Source organism: Bidens hawaiensis, unplaced genomic scaffold, assembly GCF_021521415.1.
Source record: "Bidens hawaiensis isolate Kalapana, Puna unplaced genomic scaffold, B.hawaiensis_p1.1 tig00034596_1, whole genome shotgun sequence".
NCBI classification, from domain to species: Eukaryota; Viridiplantae; Streptophyta; class Magnoliopsida; order Asterales; family Asteraceae; genus Bidens; species Bidens hawaiensis.
In genome coordinates this window covers 38,515-49,052 of record NW_027495975.1, presented here as the reverse complement: position 1 = coordinate 49,052, position 10,538 = coordinate 38,515, and the positions used below count along the sequence as shown (strand labels likewise).

Sequence of the window (10,538 nt, the reverse complement as noted above, 5' to 3'; positions counted from 1 at the left end):
AACAAAAACCCTAATCATGTATGTAATGTGTAATTGATGTGCATGGATAGTGATTATGGAGTCTAGAGTGTTATATGAATGCATGATGGTCCATAGATAGTTAATATGTTGAGTTTGGACGCAAACAGTTTCTGGACAGATTGTGTTATTGATGTTTAATTGACTGTAACGAAGTGTAAATGTGAAAATTGGTTGAGATTATTGGTACTACAGTAAACTAGGTTGATTCTAGTTTCTAAAGAATGTAAATTTGCAATTTTTGGACGTGGAAAAGTTAACTTTTATGATTTTACAAAAACGTTGTGCAAAGCTGAGTTGTTAGACCTGCTGTTAGGTTGTTTTGTAAATGTTATATCTCATGAACTACGAGACCAATTGGGTTGGTTCCACTTCTGGAAGTTGACCTATTGAGTTAGGAACTTAACCCAAGTGGTCTTGCATTTATTGGATTTTTCGTTTAACAGGAATTGCAAATAACATTCTGTTGCGCATGAATTTGACTGTTATGAGTTTGCTGTAATGATTTGATGATTGTGAGAAACCTATGTGGAATAAAAATAAAATAAAACATGTTCTGGAAACCTAATACATGTATGCTTTTGTGATGATTTTTTATGAATTAATCGAGATGCTATGATCGGTGGAATAGTACAATCTTTCAAGTAGAATTTCTGTCTCGGTGAAACTAGCTGCTGAGTTTTGTGAAAATGCATGAAACATGATAATTATTATATAATTGTTATGATTTGACCAAATTGCCCTCATGGGGAATAATGGCTAGTTAATTGTTATGTGTTGACCAAATTGCCCTTACGGGGAGTAATTGCTAGTGATGTACTTTATGAATACATGACACGTAAATAATTGCTTACACATGTAACGTATCACAAATACATTTGTTAAAGTCACACACGATTCACAAACGAAACACGAAACATGTTATGTGCATAGGTATTATGTGCCGGGTCTAGAGACTCGATAATATTCCGACACTTAGAAAAATCTCTTTGTTGTTTTAGAACGCTAGAGAGAGTTTTTCTGTGACGCGCATCTTGGTGATTTAATTTGGGAATTTCTTCGCAAACAGTGAGTTTCACTTTCCCCTTTTAAACCTTTTTAAACGCTTTTCACTTGGGGGAGATAAAATACTCCGAAAACGCATTTAAGATTTTGTTAATATAGATTATATATCACTTGTAAAGACTAAGTGGCAAACGCGTTAACTAAAGTCCTTCATTCACATCGAACCGTTTAATATTGGATAATAGCGAGTCATTGTTGAGTAGTACTACTGGGTTTGACAAACCCCACCCAATGCTAAACTCGACTGGAGGTCGAGCGGGTGTAATCTTGGCTAAACACATACCATGGTCTGGATGACCTGGTGGCAAGGCAAATGATAAACAGTCAGCTTCGGTGTCGAACACTTAGTGATACTTGTTTTATAGGCTAGCTACCTATAGATATATAATTGACATAACACTATCTGGTAACGCAAAACGCTGTAACGCAAAACGCTGAACGCAAACGCTAAACGCTTTATTTTTATATAACTTGTGAACTCACCAACCTTGTGTTGACACTTTTAGTATGTTATTCTCAGGTAGCCGAGGCGGGCGCGCGGTTTAGGATTATGCATTGCTTGAAACACTTTTAATAATGCAAACTTATTTTAAACTGTTATCATTGGGTTTTAATTCGTCCTGCGTGACGCAACATTGGTTTCTATGGTTTTTACGCTTCCGCATTTAATTACTCGTAAACGTTTTCATGGTTTTGAAACCTTGTTTTATGGTTTGATTATAACTAATGATTCCGATCCTGTTAGTTCACACCCTCTGACGGAAAAACTCCGTTAGTGGATTTTGAGGGTGTGACAGATTGGTATCAGAGCCATTGGTTATAGCGAACTAGAAGCTGCATGCATACTAGACTATAACCGCGACGACCCATTAGTTATAATGATACGCACTGCGTAGATTTGTGTAGTCTTTGTTATCGATTCTCTTTACCTCTTTCACTCATACGCGCGCGCATACACGGCTTACCTGTAGGAATGTCGACACCGCCACCCTCATCATCATCTGATCCGATGACTCATGCTCATGGGAAGGAACCACAGATACCAACCGCATCGCCACCCCGAGTAGTCCCGGAACTCGAAGCTTCCGCACCGAAGAGGTACCGCCTATCCGGAGGCATATACGAAAACGACGTTAGCTGGGATTGGTACCCTAACATGATCAGACGTATGGTCTATCGCGAACAAGTTCCCCCTTACCTCACCCGAACCATCCTGCTTATCCCAACACCCTACCACCCATAACCGAACCTGTAGAGCGAGTTCTCGTAGCTGTTGTTTCATGTTTGGAGCGTGATGTGGGTTACATGCGCTATACGAGAGCCAACGTTTCTGGACTGTTAAAAGACGGAACCAAGACTAAGGAGGAGATTGCCCGCATGGCAGCGGCAATGAAGGAAATACAAGAGGCTAGTGATCAACAGATGAAAATTATGAGAAAGATGCAAGCCGAGATGATAGACTTGCAAGAGCAACTCCAAGTAGCAAGGACCCGAACCGAGATGGCTTTAGAGCGTTGCGATGTGTTACAATTGCAAATTGCTCAGAACGCAGCAGAACCTGAGGCCGAGCCTGAGGCAGAGCCTGAAGAGGAACCTGAAGAAGATCCCGAAGAGGAGCCCGAGAAAGATCCCGAGGAGGAACCTGAAGAAGAACCGGAGGAAGAACCGGCTGAGGAGGAGGCACACTCAGAGGTGTCCTCAGATGATGACATCTAGTGATGATGACACTTAGATGGAGGGGTTGTCTCCATCCGAACTATTATTTTCTATGATTTTAAGGATTGATTGGAAATACTTTGTAGCGAATACAATGGTTTTAATCATGAATTATTAATTAGATTAATATATGGTTGTGATGTGATGTCATTTCTTAATTCTTTCTTACCTATCTTTTTATTACATGTATGGTGTGTTGTATATGAAAGAAAAATTCATGTTTAACATTTTATACTGTGATTCTAGGAAATGGCTGGAAGAAACGCTGGACACGGACGTGGTAACATCAACTTGACTGCAGCTGAACTCCAAACTCTGCTGAACGACCATGCAGCGGCCGCTTTAGCCGCACATGTTCAGAACCAAGCTGGAGGTCCAAGTGGAACGTGTACCTTCAAGAATTACCTTGACTGCAAGCCCAGTACGTTTAAGGTCACTGAGGGAGCTATAGGCTTCCTGCGTTGGGCTGAGAAGGCCGAGTCGGCATTTGAGATGTGTAATTGTCCCCCTGCCAGTAGGGTCAAATTCGCTGCTGGAACACTTGAGGATTCTGCCCTCACTTGGTGGAATTCGAACGTACAGATCCTTGGATTGGAACTGGCTAACGCGATGAACTGGGAGGAGTTCAAGAACATGATGCGAGAGGAGTACTGTCCGAGAGAGGAGATTTCGAAGTTAGAGTCAGAATTTTGGTCACTGAAGATGGTGGGTTCAGAAATCGAAGCCTACACCACCCGTTCTCACGAGTTGGCTGTGATGTGTCCACGGATGGTAGACCCGCCGAGAAAGAGTATTGAAATGTATATTGATGGGTTAGCACCGCAGATTCAGGGCATGGTGACGTCTTCCAGACCAGCCACGATTCAACAGGCGATCCGTTTAGCTCACAAACTGACGGATCAAGCTGTGACCCAAGGTGCGTTACCACCTAGGGGTTCAACCACAAAAGCCCGTGACAACCCGAGCAATGACAACAACAGCAACAGCAACCCGAGCAGCGGAAAGAGAAAGTTTGACAACACCAGATCCTCATTCTCGAACCTCCCACAGCAACAACACTACCGTAAGCCCGAATTCACTCGGAGCTTTAACAATCAGAATCACAACAACAATAACAACGGTAGCGGGCAAGGTTCGAGTGGATATGCTGGGAAATATCCGAAGTGCAATATGTGTAACTATTATCACGTTGGCCCGTGTGACCGTGTCAAGTGTCAGAGATGCGGAAAGATGGGTCACCAGGCGAAGGAATGTAGAGGAGACCTTGCGGCAAAGGGTGCTCCTAAGCCACCTATGACGACGAAGGGATGTTTCGAATGTGGACAGGAAGGTCATTTCAGGAAAGATTGTCCCAAGCTGAAACAGAACGACAACAACGGAAGTAACGGAAGTGGCAGTAGTGGTGGAAGCAATGGCAAAGGAAGAGCTTTCGTTATTGGGTCGGGTCAAGCCCGCAATGATCCGTACGTGGTGACTGGTAAGTTCCCCGATTGTTTTGCTTCTGTATTGTTTGACACTGGAGCTGATAGAAGTTTTGTGTCGAAAGCCTTTAGCCAACTCTTAGAATTAACTCCAACTCCGTTAGATGCTAAGTTTCTTGTTGAATTAGCTGACGGTAAGACTATAGTAACGACTAATGTACTTGCGGGATGTAAGTTAAAACTGTCAGGTCATGTCTTTGATATCGACCTTGTTCCTTTTACGCTTAGTAGTTTCGATGTCGTTGTCGGCATGGACTGGTTATCCGAGAACCGAGCGGAGATTATATGTCACGACAAGATAGTCCATATTACTACCCCTTCCGGCGAAATCATTTCGGTCCGAGGTGAGAGAAGCGGCATGACCACCAGCGTCATTACCCTCATGAAGGAACAGAAGTACCTACGAAAGGGTCATCCGGCAATTTTGGCGCAGATTGTTGAGAAACCCGCGGAGGAGAAGCGAATTGAAGATATACCAGTTGTGCGAGATTTTCCGGAAGTTTTCCCAGACGATTTGCCCGGACTCCCTCCTATACGACAAGTCTAATTCCAAATCGAGTTGACACCCGGTGCAGCACCCATAGCACGACAAGTCGAATTCCAAATCGAGTTGACACCTGCTGTTAGGTTGTTTTGTAAATGTTATATCTCATGAACTACGAGACCAATTGGGTTGGTTCCACTTCTGGAAGTTGACCTATTGAGTTAGGAACCTAACCCAAGTGGTCTTGCATTTATTGGATTTTTCGTTTAACAGGAATTGCAAATAACATTCTATTGCGCATGAATTTGACTGTTATGAGTTTGCTGTAATGATTTGATGATTGTGAGAAACCTATGTGGAATAAAAATAAAATAAAACATGTTCTGGAAACCTAATACATGTATGCTTTTGTGATGATTTTTGATGAATTAATCGAGATGCTATGATCGGTGGAATAGTACAATCTTTCAAGTAGAATTTCTGTCTCGATGAAACTAGCTGCTGAGTTTTGTGAAAATGCATGAAACATGATACTTGCTATATAATTGTTATGATTTGACCAAATTGCTCTCATGGGGAATAATGGCTAGTTAATTGTTATGTGTTGACCAAATTGCCCTTACGGGGAGTAATTGCTAGTGATGTACTTTATGAATACATGACACGTAAATAATTGCTTACACATGTAACGTATCACAAATACATTTGTTAAAGTCACACACGATTCACAAACGAAATACGAAACATGTTATGTGCATAGGTATTATGTGCCGGGTCTAGAGACTCGATAATATTCCGACACTTAGAAAAATCTCTTTGTTGTTTTAGAACGCTAGAGAGAGTTTTTCTGTGACGCGCATCTTGGTGATTTAATTTGGGAATTTCTTCGCAAACAGTGAGTTTCACTTTCCCCTTTTAAAACTTTTTAAACGCTTTTCACTTGGGGGAGATAAAATACTCCGAAAACGCATTTAAGATTTTGTTAATATAAATTATATATCACTTGTAAAGACTAAGTGGCAAACGCGTTAACTAAAGTCCTTCATTCACATCGAACCGTTTAATATTGGATAATAGCGAGTCATTGTTGAGTAGTACTACTGGGTTTGACAAACCCCACCCAACGCTAAACTCGACTGGAGGTCGAGCGGGTGTAATCTTGGCTAAACACATACCATGGTCTGGATGACCTGGTGGCAAGGCAAATGATAAACAGTCAGCTTCGGTGTCGAACACTTAGTGATACTTGTTTTATAGGCTAGCTACCTATAGATATATAATTGACATAACACTATCTGGTAACGCAAAACGCTGAACGCAAACGCTAAACGCTTTATTTTTATATAACTTGTGAACTCACCAACCTTGTGTTGACACTTTTAGTATGTTATTCTCAGGTAGCCGAGACGGGCGCGCGGTTTAGGATCATGCATTGCTTGAAACACTTTTAATAATGCAAACTTATTTTAAACTGTTATCATTGGGTTTTAAGTCGTCCTGCGTGACACAACATTGGTTTCTATGGTTTTTACGCTTCCGCATTTAATTACTCGTAAACGTTTTCATGGTTTTGAAACCTTGTTTTATGGTTTGATTATAACTAATGATTCTTCACACCCTCTGACGGAAAAACTCCGTTAGTGGATTTTGAGGGTGTAACATATATATATATATAGAGAGAGAGAGAGAAGAAAAGGGGGAGCCGGTAGCTATTATTAATGGTTATTCAAAATAAACCAATAGGTCGCGTATAGCGCTATACGAAGCCTATAGGGTACAATATAACCGCCCAATACTGTCAAAAGTAGTAGGACCCTTTATGAAACCAGTACCGGTCCATAAAAGTACATAACTTTTGAGGTGAAAGGGAAACGGTGAGAGTTAAATTCGTGAAGGAATGCAAAATGTAAATAACGTGAATAGTGGATCATGGAGATAATGCAAACATGTGAATAAACTAAACATGGTGAAAATATAAATGTTCATATCTAATCCTCTAATGCATGCATGATTTTAGGTAATGATTATTGACTTCTTCACTTCTTTTTAACTGAGTCATTGGGTCGTGTCTGCTGGATTGGGTCAGCGGGTATACGGGTCGTATCATAGGTCGTCAAAAACGTGTCTGAGGCCAAACACGTTATGAAAATAAAAAATGACAGCGACAACGAGTTTAAAAATGAATTTGGAATTAAGTAAGGGCATTGTCAGTTTCTCACCACAAAATACAGGTAATTTTCCCAAAACTAAAACCTCGATTGCCGCCACAATTTAATTTTGTTTTGGAAGGTGCCACCTAAATAATTGCTTTTAGGCTTTGTGTAAAAAAACCCGCTAATTCTCATTTTCATTTCCATTTCCATTTCCATTTGAAGTATGAGACCAATTACAGGCTGATCTTTATTATTATAATAATAATAATAATAATAATAATAATAATAATAATAATAATAATTATTATTATTATTATTATTATTATTATTATTAAGGCACGTAATCATTTGATTTGTGTTCCTTGTTCGATTGCTTCATAATCAGTTGCTTATTTGTATTAAGCTGGGGAAATCGGTTTTCGTGTGTTTTTTTCATCATTGAAAAAATACACGCTCTTGCTGTAAACGAACCCGCAAAGTAGACAAAGCCTTGTACATGTTTTGCCGTTCAAACTTTTATCGGACAAGTGAACATAAACAAACACAAACAATGTTTCGTTTAATTTGGCTAACTGAGAATGGTTGGTTCGTTCCGGTTACCAAGTTTGTGTTGGTGTTTTATTTATTAATTTGTTAATCTTCATATAAGCTAATTATATAATACTCATATAAGCGGCGTGCATGGTTTGGTTTTAGGCTAAAACTAAACCTTAGGTTTTTGAATTTTTGAAAACCGTTTGGTTTCTAGGTTTTACGAATTTTCAGCTTAGACTACCCTTTGAGCTTAAACATTTGAGTTTAAATAAAAAATTGGCCTAAATAAATGAATTTGGGCATAAAATCATTTTTTTAATTAATAACTAATTTATTATTATGCATTTATGCTAAAAATATTTGACTTACATATCTGTTGATTCTTATAAATTACTTAAAATAACAAATGATAATTTATAAATTCAGTTTGGTATTTACAAATAACATTAAACCAAACCACCGGTTTTTCTTTCGGTTTGTTTTTTTTGGGTTTTTTTTAATTTCAGGTTTGTTTTCGGTTTTATGAACACCCGAACTCATATGTTTCTTCAATAGTTAATTATAAGAATAGAAAAGTCATTAAAAATATACAAAGTACTTTTAATCAACTAACATAATCAGGCAAACATTAATGGATGTAAACGAACACCTTATTGAACCTTCATGAACACAACTGAACGATTCGTTCATTTAGTTAATCGAATGTAATTTCTTGTTCATGTTTGTTCAATTAATAAACAGACGAACATAAACCAAGTTCTCGCCGAACAGTTAACAAACAATTCGCTGGAATGTAGCACGAGAATGGGTACGGGGAACGAAAAAAATCAAAACTCCAAGATAGGGGTATGACAAAAAGAATATATATATATATATATATATATATATATATATATATATATATATATAATGTTACTGTAATACTTTTACTGTATATAAATATATAAGGTTAAGAATCAAATGTAAATTAGTGAAAATATAAGGGGGTTAATTGTTAAAATACACAAACTTATTTGACACTTTTTAGTAGTATTATGTGAAAGTTAATAAACTTGAAGGACTAAATGTAAAGAGTGAAAGAGCGAGGCTAATTGTTAAAAAAACGCTAAATAGCCCTAAAAATAACAAAACGGAGGTTCAGACTTTAATACGCCGCTCTCTTCTATCTTCTTCATTTCGGTCGTCTCTTCTTCTTTCTCTTTCAAGCAAAAATTGAACCTCCCGTGAACGTTCAGATACACCTTTTCTCCGTCTAACCCTAAATATAAATAGAAACGTTTCCTAAATGTTTTGGATCCGTCCCCATTAACCTAAAACGTTTAGGAAACGTCCCCTTGGTGTTTTCGTCCCCGGGACGGGTACTCCATGCAAACTATCATCCCCATGCTTCCTAGTTACAGCCCTACAGTTGTTACCACAAATTGGATGTTTAGGCAATTTCCCAAATTCGTATAACTAATCAAACTGTTAGTTGTAGTCTAATATTAATATTGCAATTTTAAGTCAAAAGTAAAAATGAATGGTTTATTTTAGAAACTGAAAGTGGACTTCCTTTAAATTTTAATAATGTAACTATGATAACCCTTGCATCTTGAGTGTTTTGTTTGTATTATGTGCTAACGAAATCAAATTGCATGGGCATGAAACAAAGAGAATAAATGTCGAAGGTGACAGATTAAGCAACTTGGGGATGATCTTATCCATAAAATCCTTGCTTTGAATGGCATTAAAAAAGCAATTGGAACAAGTGTGTTGTCATCTAGATGGAGGTATACGTGGACTTCAATGTCATGTCTCAGTTTCTCAAGTGAGGATTTTCATACGTATTCCAAGTTCTCCCAATTTATTAGACATGTCCTATCTAAACGTAATACTCAAACAGACGTGCATTCTATCAGTGTCATTTTTCATGACACTGTTAGCCATGTGCTTATCAAAAGAATTATCGACTTTGCAATCTCCCACAATGTCCAACAATTGATTATTACTTGCTTGCGTAGAAAGTCTTTCGAATTCCCTCTTTCAACCTTTAGTTCTCAGTCCCTCAAACATCTCACTTTGAGCGGATTTTTCACCTTGACCCTACCTACTTGGGAGGTGACAACTTTAACAACACTGGATCTGCATAAAGTTGCATTGCGTGATGGTGTTTTCTCTAATTGTGCAAACTTGAAGAATCTAATCTTAAAAAGTTGCAATATGATGAGCTCGGATGATTTCAATATATGTCATCCTGGATTAACTAGTCTAACAGTACTTGAAGGAAACGGCGGTTGTAAGGGTGTCAATGTGGTTACACCTCAACTCAAGAATCTGAGTATAACATCTTCGGCAATAATATATCTAGTAACTGCACCCAACCTTTACTCTTTGCATTGTGGAGGTGGTAATTTATCTTTCGAGTTTTCTACAGACCTTCTTCATTTGGAGAAGGTGGATATATGTGCTCAATGTTACCGTGAAGATAAGGAGCATAAAATTGTCCGTCTGCTTCAACAGTTCCATAATGTCAAATTTCTTACACTCAACTTGGAATTTGTGAAGGCACATTTGTCCCTTAATGTTTTCATTCGCATCTAACATAGATTTTTAATTCAAGCAATGGAAATACTGTTGGGGTTGTGAGACCATTAAAAAAGATTTGTACAAACACGTATTCAAGAAAACAGATTTTCATATCATTACAGTTATGACTATGAGATTACTTTGTTGTTTGGTATATTTTTCAGTTTCTTTCATCCGTGGAACTAATCGCACATCAACCTTCTCCATTTGCCAACTTAAAGATATTAAAGATATGTCCCAATTATGTTTCTCTGAAGGGCAGGTGGTCCCACAGGTATTTAGGATCAGGTGGTCCCGCAGGTAACGAAGTTCAAGTATTTAGGATCATTTGTACAGAGCGATGGGAAATTAGACAGTGATGTGACCAATCGAGTTCAGGTAGGATGGTGTAGATGGAAAGCAGCCACAGGTATATTGTGAGACAAGAGTTTCCCGACTAAACTAAAGGGAAAATTCTATAGGGTGGCAGTTAGACCTGCAATGCTATATGGAACAGATTGTTGGGCCATCAAGAAGCACAAG

The 10,538-nt window shown here is 38.5% G+C and overlaps 1 pseudogene; it reads left to right on the top strand.

Annotated features, from left to right (window-relative positions):
• The first annotated feature begins 9,102 nt into the window (after positions 1-9,102).
• Positions 9,103-10,031, top strand: LOC143586271 (F-box/FBD/LRR-repeat protein At4g26340-like; annotated as a pseudogene).
• The last annotated feature ends 507 nt before the right edge of the window (positions 10,032-10,538 follow it).